Source organism: Nycticebus coucang, chromosome 6, assembly GCF_027406575.1.
Source record: "Nycticebus coucang isolate mNycCou1 chromosome 6, mNycCou1.pri, whole genome shotgun sequence".
NCBI lineage: Eukaryota > Metazoa > Chordata > Mammalia > Primates > Lorisidae > Nycticebus > Nycticebus coucang.
The window spans coordinates 76,528,765-76,537,294 of record NC_069785.1 but is presented as its reverse complement, the minus strand read 5'-3'; positions in this window follow the sequence as shown (position 1 = coordinate 76,537,294).

The window sequence follows — 8,530 nt, the reverse complement described above, 5'->3', positions numbered from 1 at the left end:
GGGGAGAGGGAAGGGGAGGAACCTCGATTTCCCTCTCTGTGCCTGGAGGAGATTGAACAAGGTGCCATCCTAGCTGGACATGGGAGTGCCACTCAGGGATTTGTGCAGAGACGGCAGGAGGCAGCTCGTTGGATTTTCAAAGACCAGACAGACAAATCTGGGACTAAGAGCACATCTTGAACCACTCCTGCAACATGTGCACAGAAGGCATCCCCACCATGTCCCTTCCACCCCGGGCTGCGGGACAGGAGCTGAGCTTGGCCACCAGCTATTCAGTGGCCAAGGCACCCGGGCCCCTCCCCCAAAGCCTGTGGTGTCCATCACTTCCTTCTGGAGGTCAGCCCTTCCCACCAGAAGCTCCCAGCTCCTGGCTTCTCATCACGTGCTGTCACAGTGCCATGCCTCCACACCTCCCACCAGGACTGCCCCATCCCATCCCAAGACAGGGAAGGGATACCCATGGCTTGGCTCATTCACGAGGACCCCTGAGTGTCCAGCCTGGGTTCCACCCTGATGGCCTGCAGGAGCTTGGGACTCCGTGCCCATGTTCAAACCACCTATTTGAAGAAAATCATTTGAAAGCAATGTTGTGTTACTTCTTTGAAGTTGCCTTTATAAATATTTTAAAGGGTTTATTAGGAAAACCACAGGAGCAGAGAAGAGGTTGCTGAGGCTGGGAGGAGAGGTGCCCTGTAAGGGCTCAGCTGTCATGCACCACCATGCCAGTGAAACGTTTTCTCCCAAGGAGGAGCTGGCCCTGTGGGGGGCTGCAGGGAGGAGGCCCCTGTGTTGAGCTGCCCCACTCCATATAGGAAGTGGCCAGCCAGATGCCCATGCTCTTGTCCTCAGACTGAACCCTATAGAGGTATGTAACAGTCCTGTGGACATGGTATGAGCTGAGGGCAGTAGTCTCCAGAGTCCTGCTCTGAGATTTGCTCCCAATTCAACAATTCTGTGGAGAAGAAAGGCTGGAAGGCCCCTTCCTCGGCAGGCTGATGCTTCCAAATGTGTGGTTTCTTTCTCCTGCCCTCTTCTCCTCACTCTCTCCCCCTCCCACCCCACCAAATACACCCTTCCATCCAGGGCCACACACATCAGACCAGGAGCAGCTGAGGCAGAGCAGGTACACGGGACCAGACAACCTTCCTAGGAGCTCCTCAGCCCAGGAATCCTGTCTTGCCTCACTCCACACCACCAGGCAGGAAGAGCCTGGCCAGGGCCCAGGAGAGGGTAAGAATGAGGTCCTGCCTTCTGCCCCATCACCCTCTGGTGGGGGTGCAGGAACAGAGGCACCATGGCTACCTCTGACATATATGCTCTTCCCCAAGCCAAAGCCAACAAGCCAATCAAACTCTGAGAAAGCAGAATCGATCTGGAGGTCAAAGATCTGCAGTGCTGGTCCTCAGGGGACCGAGCTGCTTTCCTGTTTGTGCTGGGGCTCCTTCAACTACCATCTTGGGCTGAGCAATGGGCAATCCTCGCTGCCTCCGTCTCTACCCTCCCACGCCTGTCTCCCCAACACTGACTGCCTATCCCTCTCTATTAGTCTCAGATCAACCCTCTCTCCTTTGTCCTGGCTGAGCCTGATGCCACCTGCTCAGATCTATCCAGTCACTGTGAGCACAGTGAGGTGGCCCCATGAAGCTCTGTCCTTTGGGTAACTTCTCTCCCATTTAAGTCAACTAAGTCAGGAAGGGTCCTCCTCTTGACCCCACCTTGTGAATATGGCCTGAGAGGACACAGATCTTCCCAGAGTTAGAAGGTAGCCCCCCATCACACAAACACACACACATACACACACACAGTGGGAGTGGGCGAACAGGGAGCCTTCTCTAGTTAATAAATAAAAAAGAATGACTTGCAATTATCATATCAATTATTCCTTTAAATAGGTTAAGCACCCTTTGGCAGCCTCATTTATGTTGTTCATTTGCCAGGACATCTTTTCTTTATGGATAGCGTGGAAGCAAACTTCAGCCTAGGTCACTTCATTCAGAAACCTGAATTAATGTGATCTGAGTACCTCTCTGCCTGCCATGTACCAGAAGACGGGGTTGTTCTGTGCCCAGCCCTGGGCTGGGTGGTGGGGGTTGGAACTCCCAGAGGGAAATGAATGCCCAGGCACTTCATTGTGGCTGTGAAACACCAAGGTGCAGGTGTCTAGGAGATACAGGGAGGGGTCTGCAGGACCTGGACAGGCAGAGGACAGAGAGGGCTAATCCAGTGTCGTTAGCAGCTTGAGCAAAAGCTTATATACACAAGTGGATATGAGGCAAGCAACTTCCACCACCTGTCAGTCACCTCTGTCCCCTTCTCCCTTATACGTCCCCTGACTCCCTCATCACCTATCCTGTAGGCAGAACAGAATGCTCTCTCCTCTCCTGCCACTGCAGAGCCCATTGCAAAAACATCCTAGGCCCAGAACCTCTGTCTGCCAGCACGTTCTCCTGTTGGGCTGACCCAGATCCTCCTGGCTGCAGTAGATGGGAGGACATTTGAGAAAAGCAGCACAGATAGAGACACCAAGGAAATCAGCACCCTGGACATGCCTCCCTGGTCACCAGGGCCCTCAGCATGGTCCCCCAAGGAGGCTTAGTTCCCTCTGCAACCTGGCCAGCTTCAGTTCTGGGAACGTTTGCTGAACCTGCCGTCCATGAGCACATGGACTTCAGTGCAATTACAAAAGCTGTAAGAACAAGAAGTGTGTTCATTCACCAGCAGCAAATTACAGTAAATTATCTTAGCAAATAAGGCAAAATGTCAGTTCGGTGGCTGACAGGCTCTGCAGAGACACATGCTGGTCCCTCCTCCCCACCCCCAGCAGTGAGGGTCACACTCTGCAGGGACATTTTAGGAGGAGGAAGGAGATGGAAAGGGCGCAGACCAGGACCCAGGGGGTCTGGCGGCCTGTGAATTATGGTAGGTAGGTAGATACCTACCTGGATGGGTGAGTTTTGAGAATGAAGGACTAGAGCCCAGAGAGCTGTGGGAGGCCGAGGGGGAGGGGTCGAGGAGAGATGCCGTGTTCTGGTCACTTGGATGCCAGGTGTGCAGTACAGCAGAGGTCCTAAGATACCATGGGGGCAAAAGCACCTTTGAGGCAGCGTGCAGAAAGCACGAAGGCTATTGTCTCCCCGGGTCTGGTGCACACGCACAGACTGCTGGCCACAGGGGGCAGGACAGATGGTCCTTCCCTCCATGGAGAATATGGTGCTGGAGGGAGGAGGGAGCCATGTCACTGTGCACATCTGCAGGCCTGGGGGTGACAAGGGAGAGACACAAAGAGAAAAAGGGAAGCAGTGGAGGGAGAGAGGAGGGGACACGGGAGGACCCTGCATTTCCTATACTGGAACTGACAGGAACTGAGCCATGACCGGTGTCACCTCATCCTTCCTCAGTCTCACAGAGCCTGGGTTTCTGATCTGACCGAGGGCAGAAACTTGGAATTCACTGCTTCCCCCAGTCTCCGAGCCCACAATACTTGGGGACAGGGCCTCCTTCTCCATCACTTCCCTTAATCTCCCTTGCTCCGTATTTTCTGTGTTTCCCTTAGTTTGAGAACAAAAAACACTTGGTCTGATATCGTGATCAGTGAGAACAGCTGGCTTATCTCAGGTGCCTGATCTCAACGGTCTCTGCTGAGGTTGGCCTTCTCAATCCTATTTTACATTAATTTGTAAGCCAGGCAAGGGCCCCTGGGGCATGCATATCAAATATTTAGCAATGATCTCAACCAATTGCACTAGAACTTCTGGGGATGGAGCCCAGGCAATAGTATTAATCTAAAACTCTTAAAGTGATTCTAATGTGCAGCCAGGGTTAAGAACCTACTGGACTAATGGGATATAGGGCTATATCACTAGGAGCAGAGTACCCAGGGTCAAGGAAGTACGACCTGATCTATTATGAGCTGAACCATTATGATCCATGTCAGAGGCCTCAATCTGAGAGGCCTCAATCTGAGAGGAATGATGATGAAACATCCAGAGGAGGGCACTGGGGATGGAGAAATCGTATTAGCTGAAGGAGGTTGAGAGGAGGGGATATTTTCATGCTCAGATGCTGAAGAAACGCTGGGAGCAAAAGTCATAGACCCTCTGAGGGCTGGGATATGTTTGCCCTAAGAGACTCAGGTTTTTCCCTGTTCTAGCAAAGTGCTGCTTCATTAGTGATGAAATAATGTCACCATAATTACCTGGAACTGGTAGAGCCACATGGCAGGTTATGAATGCCCTCGGACACAAGTGCAAGAGATTGATCTTGCCCTGAGGCACCTGGATGCAATAAGTTGCTGAATCTACCCCAGCAATTATAGTCAGGTGTCCTGGGTGTCGGGCTCAACCCCGCCCTGGCACACACACTCCCACCATAATCCTGGGCCCACACCTTCCAACAAGAGTCAGGAACACTCTCCCCAGGACTGGGGGACCAGAAATGCAAAGACAGCTCCTGGGGAACTGAGATGGTGGCAGCCAGAAGCAGATGCTGAAGGGCCTGGCAGTCCAGAGGAAGTGGGAGAAAATGATTGCAGGCCCTGTACACTACAGATCAGGCTCCACCCATGAGGTCCCTGAGAGCCTAACTGGGTATGAATTCCAGGCACCATTTCTGCCCTGTCTAGAATCAATTTTGCTAGTAACTCTGAAGTTTTCTTCACTTGCATAGTCTTCCTGTCGCAGACCAAAGCATTGGAATCACCTAAAAAGACAGCCCGAACAATGGGCAACTCCACCAACATTTAAAATGTGCCCAGAGATCCCACTTCTAGGGCTCCTACTAGAGAAATTTGAGCACAAGTCTGCATTGTTTGTTGTATCTAAACAGTAAGAACTAACAAAATATATTCTAGAACTGCAGTACTATGAGATGCTATGTAACCACTTAAAAAGAAAGAGGGAGATCTTTGCAAGGAGCTTGACAGAAAATAGCATTTACTGTAGTATTCCCATTCATTTGAAATTTAAGAACAAGCAAAACTAACTTTGGCAAAAATGGCCAGGGTGGAGCTATTGACCGGGAAGGGACATTAGGGAACTTTCTGGGATTCTGAAAGTACTCTATCTGGGTAGTAGTTGTACCGGTAGATATTTGTGTAAACATTCATGGAGTTACACACTGAGAATTAGCATCTTTCATGCACTAGAGGTATGTTACACATCAATATAAAAAGAGGATACTCTAGAGCAGGCGTCCTCAAACTGTGGCCCGCGGGCCACATGAAGCCGTGTGAATTGTATTTGTTCCCATTTTGTTTTTTACTTCAAAATAAGATATGTGCAGTGTGCATAGGAATTTGTTCATAGTTTTTTTTTTAAACTATAGTCCGGTCCTCCAATGGTCTGAGGGACAGTGAACTGGCCCCCTGTTTAAAAAGTTTGAGGACCCCTGCTCTAGAAGAGCTGACTTGGAAGAATGGTAAAGAAATACAGCTTTACTTTCACATGAAGACTATAACCCAACTATAGCACAAGACTATGGGGAAAGGGCCAAGGAAGGGGAAGGGAGGGGGGAGGTTTTGGTCGAGGGAGAGTAATGGGTGGGGCCACATCTATGGTGCATCTTAGAATGGGTACAGGCGATTGCACTAATGTACATAGCTATGATTTAACAATAAAAAAATTAAAAAAATAAATTAACAAAAAAAAAAGAAATACAGCTTCATGCCTGTAGTCCTAGCACTTTGAGAGGCCAAGGCAGGAGGATTGCTTGAGGTCAAGAGGTCAAGATCAAAAGTGAGACCCCCATTTCTACAAAAAGAAAAAATAGAGAAATTCGCTAGGTGCAGTGGTGGGTGCCTGTAGCCCCAGCTACTCAGGAGGCTGAAGCGGGAGGATCTCTTGAGCCCAGGAGTGTGAAGTTGTAGTGAACTTTGATAATGCCTCTCTGCACTCCAGTCAGGTAGACAGAATAAGACCTGGTCTTAAAAAAAAGGAAGAAGAGGAAGAGAGAGGAGAGAGAGGGAAAGGAGGAGAAGTGGGGGGAGGAAAAGGGAGGGGGGAGGAGAAGAGGAGGAGGAGAGAAAAACAGAAAACACATGATGGCAGTTTTATAGTGTGTAAGCCTGGAGAAGGCAGTCTGGAAGGATAGCAAACCCTTACTGATGCTTCCTCAGGGAAGGGAAGGGAAAGGAAGGGAGGGGAAGGGAGGGGAGAGAAAGGAAGGGAGAGGGAGGGAAGGGAAGGGCAGGGACTGTGCCCGTTTTCCTCTGAGGGGGAGGACCGCCCTTCCGTGTTGTCTGCACCTGTGGTGTTTGACTCTGCTGCCGGGCAGCTCCCCTGCCCCAACACCTCCCACCATCCCACCACACACCACTTTTGCTTCTCTGTGAGTCCCTGAATTTGGAGAGCAAGGTTCTTGGCTACTTAGGTCAAACTTTGGTGGCTCCATGTCTCAGTTCCAGACTTGGGCTTTGCAACAGGATCCTTGGACAAAACCGGGCTCAAAATCTGCTAGAGGCACTGCTCACATGTACCAGTGTCCCACTCAGCAGCTGCCTCCAGGACAGCAAGGTCAGGCTCCTCCTTTCCGTGAACAGACTCTTGTGTGGAAGGCACCGTTCACGTCTGCGAGTGTGAGCAGAACACTCTCCAACACACAAGGGAAGAGGCAGAATGACTCAGGGGTCCCCAGCCACACCATTTTAATCTCTCCCCCAGACTCCTCTCTCTGGGTGGTGAGTGGTCAGATCAACTAATTAGTCTTCACAGCCCTGGTTACAAATGGTCCTGGAGGCAAATTCTGGTCACACTTCCAGCCAGGCAAATGAACCCTCCCTCTGTCCCCTCTTTAATATGGATGTGACACCTGCAGGCTACAGCTTGACGCACTGTGAGAATTATTTCTCCATTAAAATGCAGGAGTTGGCACTTTGCCCAGGAAGGGCGGCTAAAAATACTGCTGCCCAGGGCACTCATCACCAAAGGACTCTATCTAACCCCTCAGCCTCCAGGTGAGTCCCATACCTGCCAGGTTCCTCCCACAAGTACTCAATGCAGTGTCTTGTCCGGGTCATACCCCCGCCCCATCACAAAGGAAAAGCACCAGGGACCATGCCTGTTTTAAAGAATGGCAAACTGAGGTTCAAATAGTTTGCGCTGGGTCACTGTGTTCAGTCTTCAGTCTGGGGAGCAACAATGCATGGGTCCAAGTGCACAGAGGGAAAAAATAACCCCTCACACGTGCCCAGCATTTTTTTTTTTTTTGTAGAGACAGAGTCTCACTGTACCGCCCTCCGGTAGAGTGCTGTGGCATCACACGGCTCACAGCAACCTCCAACTCCCAGGCTTACGCGATTCTCCTGCCTCAGCCTCCCGAGCAGCTGGAACTACAGGCGCCCGCCACAACGCCCGGCCATTTTTTTGTTGCAGTTTGGCCGGGGCCGGGTTTGAACCCGCCACCCTCGGCATATGGGGCCGGCGCCCTACTCACTGAGCCACAGGCGCCGCCCACGTGCCCAGCATTTTATAATTTGCAGTGTCTTCTTACTAATGCTTGGTCCAACCCTCCCAGCAACATCAAAATAAGAGCTATTATTGCCTCCGCCTTACAGGTGGGGACGGAAGCTCAGCGAGGGGAAACACAGTGAAGGGCACATGGAGGCCACTAGGGGCAAAAGCAGGTCTTCAGCACAAGTCTTTTGATTCAACAACCTAAGCAGAGTACCAGGGACGAGACTTCAAGCAAGGTGACCAATCTCACTCCTCGGACCATCAACTTGATAACAAATCCTTCAGTTTGGAAAGAATGCCTCACACTTTTCAGAAGAGGACTCATTACTCCTACTTAAAAGATAAGGAATTAAGGTTCAGAGGCATAAAGGATGTGGTCACAGGTTAGTAGCAGTAGAGCCAGGATGGAAAGTCAAATGTCCTCACTCCAGCCCAGGCTCCTCCTGCTTCCCAGGACCAGTGGAGCACTGGGATCCACACACAGGCCCAGTGGCAAGACAGTGTCATCCAGGGGCAAATGAACACAGGATGCTCTGCAGGCTCCCACCTCCCTGAACCTGGTTCTCTGGAAAACTGTCTGCCTCCCATTGGTCTTTTTAAGTGAAAGGTGGTTAAAACCTTAGGCTCATTTATCATAGAATAAAGTGCCAAGGCCCAGGAAAGGTAAATGCTCTGCTTGGGGTCACAGGGCAAACTAGGCCCTGGGCCTGGACCCTGGCTCCTGGGACCCATCACACTGGGTCAGCCAAGAATGGCATGCATAACTTGTTCCCTGGTATCAGCCTCTTACTGGGTCTCAACTTCCCAGTCTGTAAAATGGGGACATTAGCAGAGTCCCTAAGCAAGCCTAGAGTCTGAGTCCTCTGAGGTAAAGAAATTGGCTGATGCTTCCAGGAGTGGGAGGAGACCCATACAATTATCAAAAAATCTGGACAACCAACTTCACTTTACCAAGAGGGAAACTGAGGCTGGAAAGGGGCCACAGGGGCCATGGAGACCCAGTGATTTAAGGATGGTGGTAAGATCAAAGATTGAAATGTCCAGAAGGGGATCCTTCTGCTGAGTCCTGTGGTCCACCCTGC